Consider the following 14,727-nt stretch of genomic DNA (forward strand, 5'->3'; position numbering starts at 1 on the left):
AATTCTTCTGCTCCAAGTTGTTCCAACTGACACCATTTGGTGGTATTCAGCTAGTGGACAGAATGAACTAGAAGTCTAAGATGGTTCATTACATTCACATTCGGGTGCCTTGGTGGGAATAATTACAAAACTGGAGCTCCACTAGGAGCCCTTATACACAGCCCTCTAAATGTTGTGGGCTTCTTCAGACCATGGCACCCTTAGGGTAGGTGAACTTCTTATATGGCAATTCAAGGTCCCCAAAGAATAGTAGAAACTGTTGGTGTTCTGAAAGACTAGGCTAATAATGGTCTAGTATCACTTGGCAATATTCTATTGGTCAACCACATCATTAGAACCAGGCCATTTTTAAGGGAAATGAATGTGATTCTACCTTTGAGTATGAGGAATAGCAATTAACTTGTTGCCATATTTTATCTCCCGTAGGGTTGAAATGATTTTAGTGATTTTTTTTTGCATGTATTTTAATGAGTGAGTTTGGTTTCTCCTTAACCTTCATCAGCTTAAACATGTAATGAATAGCTTTTTATTTATGTATATTAGATTGAAATTATAATGTTTTTATAACTGCTTAAATAATTTACATATTTATGGAAGCATAATAAAATATCTACTATGATTGTGGCCTTAGACTTCTTTGAGATTTTTATTATATTTTTAAGCCTAGTTTTGGGTATATAAAAGTTCATGACTTTTTACACATTTTGTGGAATTCTTCTTTTATCATTATTAATTATATATTTTATCGTCTCTTTTAATATTTTACTTAAATTATATTTTTTAATAATTTTTGCATGGAAAATTCTACTTCTTTGGGTTGGCATTTGATATTTTTTTCTAAACTTTTATTTTCATTTTGTTTTAACTATGTCTCAAAAGATGTAAATAGCTTTAATAGTTCTACAAAATCATTTTGATCATTCTGAATATATATGGGTATAATCCTGCTATCTTGAAAATATATTCATATTTAACATCCTTTAACCTAATTTTCTTTCTCTTTTCCTTTGAAACCTTTCATTCTATTGTTAAAGTTTTCTATATGTGGCCTTAGTTTTCTCTGTGGATTTGGAAACCACACATATTTTTAATTCTTTTATTGAATGTCCATAAATACTTAACGTCAATATTGAATTATAACTACTAATGAGCTCTGACCTTCTTCAGTGCATTGATTTCATGCCCTGAGAATAAGACCAAGTCCTTAGCATCTTTATTCACTAAACAACACTTCTACTCCCACTACCCACTTTTCTCTTTCTGTTAGAGTTGTCTCAACTTTAGCTTCAGCTTTTCTAGGGTACACCATTTAGCCATATATTTAATTTTTTTCTTTTATATCATTGATTAAATTCACCAACATTTCCTATCGTTATCTGAACTTAGTTTGTTTTTTGTACCTCACTCCTTCGTGTTTTTTTTCTTTTGAAAGCACATTTCGTACTTCTTTCAGTGAGTATCTGTGTCCTTCAGACTCTGTTTCCCTTAATAAAAATTTACTTCAATTTAGAATTCTAGGCTGACAATTACTTTCCTTCATCACTTTTATGTTTGTCACTGTATTTTGCCATTTAGTTTTAATTAAAGAAAGTGCCATTAGGACAACTGCCATCCCCTGTATATATTTTGCCTGCACTAGTTTTAACATAATTATTTTACCCCTGATAGTCTCCTTTCATTCTCACGTATCCAGATTAGAATTTATTTTTCTACCTTAGCACCTGAAATGTATCTCAGTTTGAGGACCTAAGTTACCAAGTTTCTGTGGTCTTTTACAGAAAGTTCTATTAAACAATTAAAGAAACCCCTTAATTTAGCCATTCATAGTTTTTAACTGGGCTTTTATTTGTTTAACATTTACCTTCCTCTCTCTTGCATCTTAATCGTCAGTGTCTCATTCTCACTTGGAACATTTTAATTGTTCTTGTTGATAGTCAACTGATATTTTTGTGTTTTTCTACCTTTTTTTTTTTTTTTTTTGCAGGAATTTCTACCTGTTCTCCCTCTATCTCTTTGAATAAACCAAAAATACTCACTTTAAAATCTATTTCAGGGGCTTCCCTGGTGGCGCAGTGGTTGAGAGACCGCCTGCCAATGCAGGGTACACGGGTTTGTGCCCTGGGCCGGGAAGATCCCACATGCCGTGGAGCGGCTGGGCCCGTGAGCCATGGCCGCTGAGCCTGCGCATCCGGAGCCTGTGCTCCGCAACGGGAGAGGCCACAACAGCGAGAGGCCCGTGTACCGCAAAAAAAAAAAAAAAAAAAATCTATTTCAGATTACTCTTACATTTGAAATTCATATGGGAACACATATATTCTGCTTTTTTATGTCTGTCTTATGCTTAGATATCTTTATATACTATCCACTGTCAGATTTCCTTGTGTGAAATTGTATTTTGATCATTTTTCCATTACCCTCTATTTTTCTGCATACCTTTATCCCATCCAGCATTTTTTTTTTTTCCAGTTAGCTCTTCCCTTGTGGCCTCATGTCCAAAATATAGGTCTTTAATCTTGGTTTGGGATGATGCTGTGTGCTTATTTTGGGGATGTAGAACATCTATTGTTAAAAACAGCAGGTGGCTTGGATCATTCTCTGGTCAAGGGTTTGTGAATTTCTTTTCCTACCTGCCTAGACTATAGTTTCATAAAAGCTTTAGTTCTGGGCAAAGGTCAGTATGAACTTTATGAAGCCCTCTTTTTTAAAGCTGGGGAGAGAATATGAACTACACCCTTGACCTCTAGTTTCCATCCATGAGACTGACTAGTCAATTTCAAGTTCTGAATGGAGGTATTTTATAAATTTTTTCACGGTTTCCTTGTAAGACAGAACTTCTGGCAACTCCCACCTGCTTCCAGATCAAGAGTACAACAGGCTGTGGTTTCAGCCCTGCTCTCTATTTCAGTGTTGGCTTTGATTCTCAAAGATCTCATTTGGGATAGATGACTTTCACATTTTTATGTTATATTTATTTTATATATTTAGTTTTTATTTTATATTACATTTATTATATATTTACCTAGGATGTCTATGATTTGGAATAGAAATGAGGTGATTAAAAGTTACAATGTTGGGCTTCCCTGGTGGCGCAGTGGTTGAGAGTCCACCTGCCGACGCAGGGGACACGGGTTCGTGCCCCGGTCCGGGAAAATCCCACATGCCGCAGAGCGGCTGCGCCCGTGAGCCATGGCCGCTGAGCCTGCGCGTCCGGAGCCTGTGCTCCGCAACGGGAGAGGCTACAACAGTGAGAGGCCCGCGTAACGCAAAAAAAAAAAAAAAAAAAAAGTTACAATGTTATCATGAATGGGAGTTGAAATCTAAACCATATAAATTACATAATTATTAATTGAAATATTTTATTCCCAATCTTTATAGTTTGCCTCACAGTCATAGATGAAATAATCGATAAAATGCTTGTGTTAGTTTTGCTTTAATTTTAGATATCACAAAAAAAAAACCACAATTTACCTTGCTTTAAATTTCTGCCAAAATAATGTAAGTCTGATTATATACATAAAATGTATAATATATGAACATATATGTTTTATATGTAATATGTATCTCAAGAGGCACAATACTGAGAGTAATATTTAGGGATGTAGTTAAGTTTTTTGTCGTATCATGGTTCAGATTCACTCAAGAAGAGGTAAAAGAGCTGATGCTGAGTGTAAGCACTGGGCCCTGAAAGATGATTATGGAGAGTGAAGATCATGCATTGATACCTGCTGTCCAGGACAGACTTTGGCCAATAGTGCTAGATTCGTAGGATAACCTATATTCTCATTTACTGAGAATATCCAGATGCAAAGAAACCATCCTGCCACACAATCTTGGAAGCTTCTAATTAAAATGACAAAGCCTTTTATCAAACTCTGAATCACTGTAAGATCCCATCAATATGTTCACCGGCTGAGTGCTTTTATGTGAACAAGAAATAAGTTTCGTTTTATTTGAGGCATTCTACAAACCTGCACTATTTGTTAGAGCAGTTAGTCTGCATTAAATAATATTTTACTCTATTATACTACTAATCATGATTAATACACAGAACGCAAGCTTAAGCATTTATCTATAACCACTTAGATATAATTTTTAATAGATAATTTTAAGAGCAGTTTTAGGTGCACATCAAAATTGAGTGGAAGGTACAGGGATTTCCATAGACCTTCCTTTTTTTAAGAGAACCATAAATAGTTACATATAGTATCCCTAATTTTGTCAATTATCAATTTCTCAGTAAATTTGCATACTCATGAACCATAAAATTAGACAAAGCAGTTCCTGTCCAGGTACCCTATTTTTTTTCTGTGAGGCATTAAAATGAACACAACAACCATAATATGTATCTAACTGGTCCCTGATAGACTTAAATCAGGAGTATCATCTCTACAGCACTAAAGCGTGTCCTGGGGGTTTCATCCACCTCATTAATATGTTCCCAATTTACAGCTCTAATGGCTATAAAACATAACTGAGTAAAACTGTATAGGATGACCAAGATTTTGGGGGGTTTGTTTTCTTTTAATATTACTTAAGGAACAGAATGATTTAGAAGGGGAAAACATTTAGAAAGGGGGACAATATAAAAAAACATTTTAACAGCTTAGATGTGAGGCTATTTATTATTCACTCATCTGTACATTCAGTAAAATGTACTAAGTATTTTCTAGGTGTTGATATATGAAGGACAGTAGGAGTATGGAGATGAGGAATGACTTAAGGGATAATTACATAAGGACATTCAACAGGGCATCAAAACTGCTTAAGCCTAGGAAGAGTTGTACGGTTTTATGTCTTATATTTAAATCTTTAATCCACTTCCAGTTAATTTTTGTGTATGGTGTAAGATAAGTGTCCTATTTCATTCATTTGCATAAGGATATCTAGTTTTCCCAACACTGTTTATTAAACAGACTACTCAGAACTTACTACAATAGAATCCACAGGTTTTAGTGAATACTTTAGTAATTCTATCATTCACGCTATATCCAAATCTTTCAGAATGATTATAATAAATTTTCAATTCGTCTTCTATGACTTAATTTAGAAGATTTGTAGGAGACCCCAAAAGTATATATATATTTTGGGTTACTTCTGAGATTATAGATGTATATAGTATCAATATGATGATGGAGACCAGGGTTACTGATATTAAGAGATGCTATCATTGTCATTAATTAGTAGGCAATGGCACTATGCAAAAAAGTATGGAAGCTCCTTAAAAAGCTAAAAAATAGAGCCAACATATGATCCAGCAATCCCACTCCTGGGTATATGTCTGGAAAAAAAAACCCTCTAATTTGAAAAGATACACCCCAATGTTCACAGCAGCACTATTTACAATAGCCAACACATGGAAACGACACAAGTGCCCATCAACAGATGATTGGCTTAAGATGTGGTACAATGGATTATTACTCAATCATAAAAAAGAATATTTTCATTTGCAGCAACATGGATGAACCATGAGAATTTATGCTTAGTGAAATCAGACAGAGAAAGACAAATACTATATGATGTCACTTATATGTGGAGTCTTAAAAAATAATACAAACAAATCTATATACAAAACTGAAACAGACTTACAGACAGAAAACAAACCTATGGTCACCAAAGGGGAGAGGGAGTGAGGAAGGACAAATTAGAAGTATGGAGTTAACAGACACAAACTACTATATGTAAAACAGATAAGCAACAAGGATTTACTGTATAGTGCAGGAAATTATATACAATATCTTATAATCATCTATAATGGAATACAATCAGAAAAAAATGGAATCACTGTGCTGTACACCTGAAACTAACACAATACTATAAATCATACTTCAAAAACAAAAAAAATTAGTAGGCAACGGAATTTTCTTTATAACTCTTGCCCAAACAGGACAAAATCCTCCAAGAAGGTGATAAAGAATGTTGAAAGTGAAAAACAAACCAGACATCAGCCTCTCCTCTGATACAAATTCAAGTACTTTAACCCCTCTCCATTAAGATTCTCCAAAAAATAGAAGACCAACTCTAGATAACAAAGGATCATCTATTATTGAGTAACCCACATTTCTGAAAATCATTATCTGTTCCCCTTCCAAAAGTTTACCCATTGCACACAGTATTCCTCCCTAAAAATCATCTATCTGCTAATGTCGCATTTCCTTTGTGTACTTCTTGGACTTTCCCTTATAGTAACTACTTTCTGCTGCTGAGTCTACTTGGATTCCAACCAAGATCATCCACATTTTGCCAACAAAATGCACTCAATCTTTATCATGGCTACTGTCTCCAGCGGTTTTTATCACTTTCATATCCGTAGCTGTCAGAATTACCTACAGAATATGAGTTTCTATATCCTATATTTTCCTTTAGCTCATGAGAAATTTTAAAAGTAAAAAGCAAACATTGATAAGATTCTCTGATTTCAGAAAATGAGAGACCAAGCCAAAATATTGGTTGTTAAATTCTTCATTGCCCTCAAGGTTTCACAATGTATTTTCACTATCATACATGGATTTTTGGTACTTTAACCTGCCTTAGGAGAACACTATCCATATATATTTTTTTCATCTGTATTGAAATTTTATTTCAATACAACCTTCTGCCTTTGTGTTTCCTTTATTTTGCACATTACAATCTGTTCTGCTATGTGACATTCCCTTTCTTGGCATTTTTACTTTTTTTCTGAGCAAGCCAGTTCCTAAAATCAACTAATTTTTTTTTCTAACTCTGAGTTCATAAAAATATTAATAGACTCCACTGGAAAATGAGAGTAGAAATATGCTATTTTTATATATTGTTTGGCACTGTTACCTGTGCTTTCCATCTGGCATGCAGCTATCCTTCAAATATTTCACTGCACAACACAGCAGCTGGTTGTATGAGTGGATTGTGTCATAATATTCTTGAATGTTGGGAAAGTACAAACACGGAGAAAAGGATAAAAGGGTAAAAGGGTAAAAGGGTAAAGGAATTATTACAGATAAATGTTTTTAAAATGTAATACTAAAATTATGAATAACTGTGATGATAATATTTCATTTATATAAAGATATTATTTCTAAATGCAAACACATTAGAAATATAAGGATTAAATGCCTATCATATTTATAAATGATAATTTTATACCTAATTAATAAACTTTTAGCATATTAATTCGACATAAATTTTAACAAATATCTGCCACTCCCTTACTGTCTCTACCTCCAAAATAAGGAATTCTGTTTCTTAGATGCCTACGAGTTAATGGTAATTGCAGTGATTTGTCTAATATTAAGTAGTATTTTCCCACATATTATATAATTTGTGTTCCCTGTGACTAAGTCCTTTGGTAAAATGGTCTTCCCATGATGTGCTCTAATGTCTATGTCTTTATTCTCCTTCTTCCTACAGACATGAGCACCAAATCAGCTTTTCATTTCCTCAGAGTGTTGCTCTGGAAACACTCTTTAGCCAGCTGTCCTGGTTGATTACGTTTTAGAGGTGATATTTCAGGAAATAGTAATGTTTAGAAAAAAAATTTTTTTTTAATTTACTGTTTTTTATATTCCTTTCCTTTGGTCTCTGTCTTTTTTTGGTGGTGGTGGTTTTCCTGAGGGGAGATGTTGGAAGGTACTTTTAGAGATATCAAAGCTTATCATCAAGTCATTAATAGCCTAATTAAAGTAGTGTTTGTCAAGAGCTTAAATCTGAACCTCCAGTCATAATCTAGTCTTGACATACATTGGTTGTCTTATTCAACCTTTACAAAACCCATAAAATACAGGTATCACTGTGATCATAGACTGTAAATATCATGCCCACACCCTCCCAGCCATGCTGGGTAGAGCTAAGATTCTGTCCCTCCTCTGCATTATGGCACAATCTCCTCCCTCACCCCAGGTCACCTCATACAGAGTGATAACACTCAAATATACATTTCTTGCTGTGACCTCTTTCTTTCCAACTCAAAGACTCCATTTTTTTTAATGTTAATAGGCCTCTCAAACTTTAAATATGCTGGCCAAAATTCATTACTATATATATTTACATATATAGATATATGCTGTAACCTGATCTTTCTGTTTCAGAGTATGACAATTTCATTCACCCAGTTGCTCAAGGCAAAGACGCTAGAGTATTTTATTTATCTTTTGCCCCACATACAAGCTGTCAGCAAATCCTCTCAACTTTATGCTTATAATATAGCATAGTCCAGCCATTTCTCATTACTGTCTATAACTTATGGTATTGTAAATTCAAGATATGTGAGGCTATTTTGCTTCATACATATAAACAGTGGGATTCCTCTTAACTGAATGGAAAGTTTTGTATTGATACAAGAATATACATGTGTAGATCACTTAATTTTATGGACTACCTGTCATCTTAGAGAATTAGTAATTTCTGTGAGGGAAAAAAAGAAAATGTAATTACAGATGCATATTCTGCCACATCTGTGAAATATAGTATCTGTAGAAATTTCATCTCTTAAGATGGGACTTGGAATGCATTACATTCTTAGAAAAAATTCATAGTTAGGGAGTCATTTTTACCTTACCAAATTAAAAATTAAAGCACAGAATATCATACATTGATGATATAAAAGCAACTTCCATTTAAGTGTGAATGATTAGGGAACTGACTTCTGTTGTTGTTTTCCTCCCAAATATGTAGTTTTGAAAAGTCCACTGTTTTATCATTTATGTGATTTTTCTTTTGGGTCGTTCTCAGATGAACATCTTTAAAAACTTATTTATTAAACATATATACAGAATTTATTAAACATATCTACAGAAAACAATAAGCCACTATGAAAAATAGTAATACTATAGATTCATTTTGCTCGGACTTTGTCTAACTGAAATAGACATGAATTATTTTTTGTCTTGTTTCTTTTGCTCATATATAGGAAATGGGAGTCTTGTACTTGAAAATTATAAACATTAATAAAGAGGAAACAGCTGAACTAGATACCTTCCATTAAAGCAAATATCAAAGCAGGATAAACCAGAGTGGTAGAGAACATAATTGCAGACAAATTAAGATCTGGCAATGTTAAGCAACAATGTTTACTTGGTTTTTCAAATTTCAAGTTTGTGAGTGCCTTAATCTATGGTTCCTCAAAATTTTAGTTACATACCATCAACTAGTTACATGTATCTCATAGACCTTATTTTCCAATGCAATAGCATTTTCATTGCCTTTTCCATGCCTTTTCATTGCATTTATTAGTTCTGGTTATTTTTGCACTTAAACTAGACTACAAAAACGTTTAAGGAAAGGGATTATGTCTACATTGTGAATACCTAACATAGTGCTTTACAATTTGTAGTTATTCAAGTACTATTTGTGTGAATGAATTAAAGAATTATTATCTGCATATCGGTTTCATATTCTTCATCCTGTTAATATATTATTGCAGGATTTATAGTCAAAATATATTTTTTAGAGCAGTAAAACCAATGTCTTTTAAACAACCTTTTTATTTGAAGTATCATGTACAAAACAAAAAGTGGACAAATTATAAGCATACAACACAAATTATCAGAAAGTGAACCAACGTACGTAGCCAGCATCCAGATCAGGAAACAGATTATAACTGCCACCTTAGGACCCCTCATGCCCTCTTCCACCCCCGCCTTTCACAGATAACCACTATCCTACCCTAACACCACAGCTTTGTCAACTGCATTGACAAGAGAGGAAACTTGGCTTTAGAGAAGTAAAGTGACTTAGAAAAGTCAGGAGTAGCGGATGGTGGAGTCAGTAGGGCTAGGAAGCACGGACATACCCCCGGTTAAATATCTATATTTTTATCATACAAGAGTCTCAGTGTTCCAGTGAGGTGTGCAGGTACCAGAATCAGGCTACACATGGAGGAAGGCAGTGAGGAGAAAAAAGAAGAGAGGTTAGGAAATATTGGGCACAGGCCAGTAGGTATCTAAGAGTGGAATAGAAGATGCAGCCAGGTGAAATTAGAGAGGACTAGACCAGTTTCCCAATGCTTTTTATGGGATCTTTGAGTAAATCCCAAGGATCTGCTTCCTGGGCCATTTCCTCATACCCTCTCCCCCTCTTTGGCTAATTTTAGACTTGAGTACTACTAGACAGTAGATGGTGGGAGTGGGGTGGTTTGGCATGGTGTCAATGTGTAGAGACATGTGTTACTTACATTGTTATAAGTTGTAGTTTATTTTCATTGCCTTATATTATTCCCATTGTATGATGACTTCACACATTTATTCATCTATTTTACTGCTGGTAATGTTTAGGGTGTTTCCAATTATTTGCTACTAGGAAAGATGACATAAATACTCTGAACCCATGCTTATACCTATCTTTTGCATATATTCACTTTTTTTGGTGTAGTATATTATCCTTAGGAATGAAATTCCTGGGTTACAGAGAATGAGTGTGCTTAATTTTAGCTGATCCTGCCAAATAGTTTTCCAAAGTGATTATAGCATTTTATGCTTCTATCATCAGTGTATGAGCTTTCTCATTTCTCTACATCATTACATTGTCAGTTTCTAATTTGAGTCATTACTAAGTGTATAATAGTATCTAATTGTGGTTGCAATTTGCATTTTTCTTATGACATGAATTTAAACAGCATTTCTTATGTTTCATGACAATTTTGATACCACTGGTGAAATACACTTGTAATTTTGTTCTGTTTTCTTTTGTTTTGAAAATTATGAATAGGTTTTACCTGTTATTTGTATAGCCTAAAGTCATTTATTATATAAATTGCAATTACTTCTAACATTCAGTGGACTACCTTAAATTCTTTGATGGATTTTCTTAAGTTTGATGTAGTCCAATTTGTCAAACTTTCCTTTATAATTAATACATAATACATCCTGCTTAAGAAATAGTTTCTTACCTCAAGGCCATTCTTCTCTTACATTATTTTTCAGAAGTTTTATTATTTTACTTTTGTATTGAGAGCTACAGTCTAACTGGAATTGATGTTTGTGTAAAATGTAAAGTAGATATAAGGATTCATTTGGTTTCACAAAGATATGCAACTGAAGTAACACCAGTTATTGAAAAGATTATCATTCTTCAACCTTCTAAATGCTATCTTCATCAAAATTCCAGTGTCCCTGTATATGAGAATATTCAGAATATATCTATTCTGTTTCACTGGCTTAATTTTTATCCTTGTGTCAATACCACAATATTCAGTATGGTTGCTTCATTAAAAAAAAAAAAGGAAAGGTAGTTTAAGTCCTTCTAGATTTTTCTCTTCCTCCTCTTCCTGCTCCTCCCTCTCCCATTTCCTGTCTCTTTTTCTTCAAGATTATCCCCACTATTTTTGCTTCTTGAATTTTTATATACATTTTAGAGTAAGCCTTCCACACTGACAACCATACCAATCCTCAAAACCAATTATGATTTTGATAAAGATTTCATTGTATCTAGACATTAATTGGAAAAAATGACATTTTTTGTTTTCAGTATAAAGCTTTAATTCCAGGAACATAATGTATTCTTCTGCTTATATAAAAATTTTAATAACTATCAATGCTTTGTAGTTTTCTGTGTTAAAGTCTAAATATTTTGTTAGGCAAATGAATACCTACATACTTGGTTTTTTTTGATGGTACTGTAAATTATAAATTTTTCATTTATTCTCCATTTGCTTGTTGCTGGTACACAGAATGCACACAACCATATTAAAGTAGCATTGCCTAAAAACTTACTTGTTAAGTCTAATAATTTGCCTTTAAATTATTGTATAATTTCATTATGCACAATCAAATCATGTCATTTATAATTAATGAAGTTCTTTTTTTTTTTAAACAATCTTGTAGTTTATTTACTTTTATTTCTTTTTTTGGCAGTGGTAAGAACCTTCAACCTAATAGAAGTGTTTATGGTGGCATTGTTTGTCTTCTTTTCAAACTTGGTAGAAAGCATCTATTATTTTACAAATTTGCTGACAGAATTTTTCTAGATAATAAGGTAGTCATATGTTGAATGTCGTGATTCATTTGGGAATTATTTTTCTTTTTACTTTTTTTTAACATCTTTATTGGCATTTGGGAATTTTTGAAATAATTATATGATTGATCAACTGTATAAAATCTCAAATATTAAACCAAATGTATCAATTTGACTGGCTGTAATATATATCACTGGATTGGATTTGCTAATATTTTTGTTAGAATGTTTGCAACTGTTTCATTGTGCTTTTCTATAAATTGTCCAGTTTTAGCTAAATTTAAAAATTTTGTGGAATACTTTATAATATTCTTATACTAGTTTTTTAACATCTATGAAATCTATAGTGACATCTTGCATTTTATTCCTGAATTTGGCAAATCATGACTTCTCTCATTTTTCCTTAATCAGTCTTACCAGAGACTTATAAACTTTATTACTCTTTACAGAAGAGAGGACTGAGTTGTTAATACTGTCTACTGCATATAGAGTTCCAATATTTACATTTTTGTGTTTATTACATATTTTCAATGTATTTAATTTTCGGTTCTTTTGGTAAGTTTTTGAGATGGATGCTTTGATCACTAATTCAGACATTTTAATTTTCTACTATATGCATTTATGCATATATATATATATATATATACACACATACACACATATATATCCTTTAAGTGCAGCTTCATTTGTAATACACGTTTTCTAAGTTGCATTTTACTAAACATGTTCAAAACATTTAAATTTTAATTTCTTTACTAGTTAAACTTTAGACGTATATTATCTGAAATTCCAAATGTATAGAGATTTATTTTCTAGTTATATTTTAAAAATCTGATTTATAGATTAATTTCCCTGTATTAAGAATATCTACTCTCTCTGCAGTTCTCTGAAATTTTTATTGAGACTTGCTTTGTGACCAGAATTTTTTAAAAAGTGAATTCAGCAGTTTTGGTACTGTTTGTCTGTAGTCACTTATCACTTAGTTTAATTTTATTTATCATGTTTTTTTAAAACTCCATATTCTTTGTCTAATATTTGTTAGATATATTAAAATATGATGAATATGAATTTTATTATTCATAATAAATGAATAAGTTTTTGCTTTACATATTTTGAGATTTAGTTATTTTTGAAATTTAATCTGAATATTTTCTCCTACCTTTGTCCAGTTCATTAATTTCCTTGTCACCTGTATCTAATCAATTATTAAACCCACCCATTGATTACTTAATCTCAGGTATTTTATTTTTTACTTCTGTAATATCATCTGATCATATTATAAAATTTCTAGTTCTCTGCTTTGAATTTTCAGCTTGTTTTAATTTTTTTATTTTATTGGCAATTAATTTTAAAGTATTTGTCTAATATACCTAATATCAATGGATTGATATTATTGTTCAATTATTTTCTTTTTATATGCTTGGTATTTTAAGCATGAAACTTTTTTTTTTTTTTTTTTGCGGTACGCGGGCCTCTTACTGTTGTGGCCCCTCCCGTTGCGGAGCACAGGCTCCTGACGCGCCGGCTCAGCAGCCATGGCTCACGGGCCTAGCCGCTCCGTGGCATGTGGGATCTTCCCGGACCGGAGCATGAACCCGTGTCCCCTGCATCGGCAGGCGGACTCTCAACCACTGAGCCACCAGGGAAGCCCAGTATGAAACATTTTATACTAAGAAGGCTAGAGATCATTTAAAGCACTACATTATATTTTCTTCCTACATAGTTTACTGAAAGAAATAAGGGTAAAAGAAGAGTGCCTTTAATCCAGTGAGAACCTTGTGCTGATGTGATGTTTCATTTTAGAACTTGGAAGGGCTATACTATTTCCATTTCACTTTTGCTTTTAGAATGTAGCTCCATGGAGATCACAACTAATAGCGTATGGTATTTACAAGAGCCTCTCAAATTTGCCAGACCTGATGTTCAATTTTTGTCTTCTAGACCTTATGACTGACAAATATTTGATTTAACTTCTTAGCCTCTCATCTGTCAGTTCTTCATTGGAAAATGTCACAAAATAATAACAATTATCAAGCCATATATCTGGAATTCCAACCTCTCAGTGACCCTTGGCTCCTCCAGTCATTTCTGCCTTGGTAGCTCTCTAAAATCTCATACAGATAAACTTAATTTTTACATTTTTTTCTATTTAGTTGTTCATAGAGGTATAATTGTCCAAAGCAGCAAATGTTGATTACTAGTGAAAATGAAATCCTTATGTGAATATTTTATTATATGAACAAATATAAGTGCACTTTATGAATAAGCATGTAATAAAAAATAGATTAACGTTTTAAGGCTGCCATTAAAACAAAAGTTGTTTTTCTTGGATTTGAAATTCTCCAAAAGATAAGTCTAGTTAACTTGAAGCAAAATAATAGAATAGAAAGTATTGTCTTTTTGCTGCTTGTTATAATATGGCAGGTGCTTCACATAATAAATGAGTTAAGATTTGAGTAGTTACTCTGAGCCGGACACTGTGTTATAAACTCTGTGTTTAATCCCTCCCCAGCACCCTAGAAATCCATTTATCCAGTATATCTTGTATATCCATTTCAGATTAAGTACTGTATATAGGAAGGTAAGAACCTTGTAAAACATCAAACTACTAGTAAGTTATAGAACTATTACTCATAGTTGAAACTAGCTCTAGATTTCAGGCACTTAACATTTTCATTCTGTGTTTCAGCTGAGATATTTTGGAAATGGTTTAAGAATATAAAGTTATTCAGTTCTTGAAAAATAAGTAATCTAATAATGATTTTCAAGTGAATAAAAATGCTGTATAATCCATTCACTCTAATC

The sequence above is a fragment of the Globicephala melas genome, chromosome 18, assembly GCF_963455315.2.
Source record: "Globicephala melas chromosome 18, mGloMel1.2, whole genome shotgun sequence".
In the NCBI taxonomy this organism is placed as follows: Eukaryota; Metazoa; Chordata; class Mammalia; order Artiodactyla; family Delphinidae; genus Globicephala; species Globicephala melas.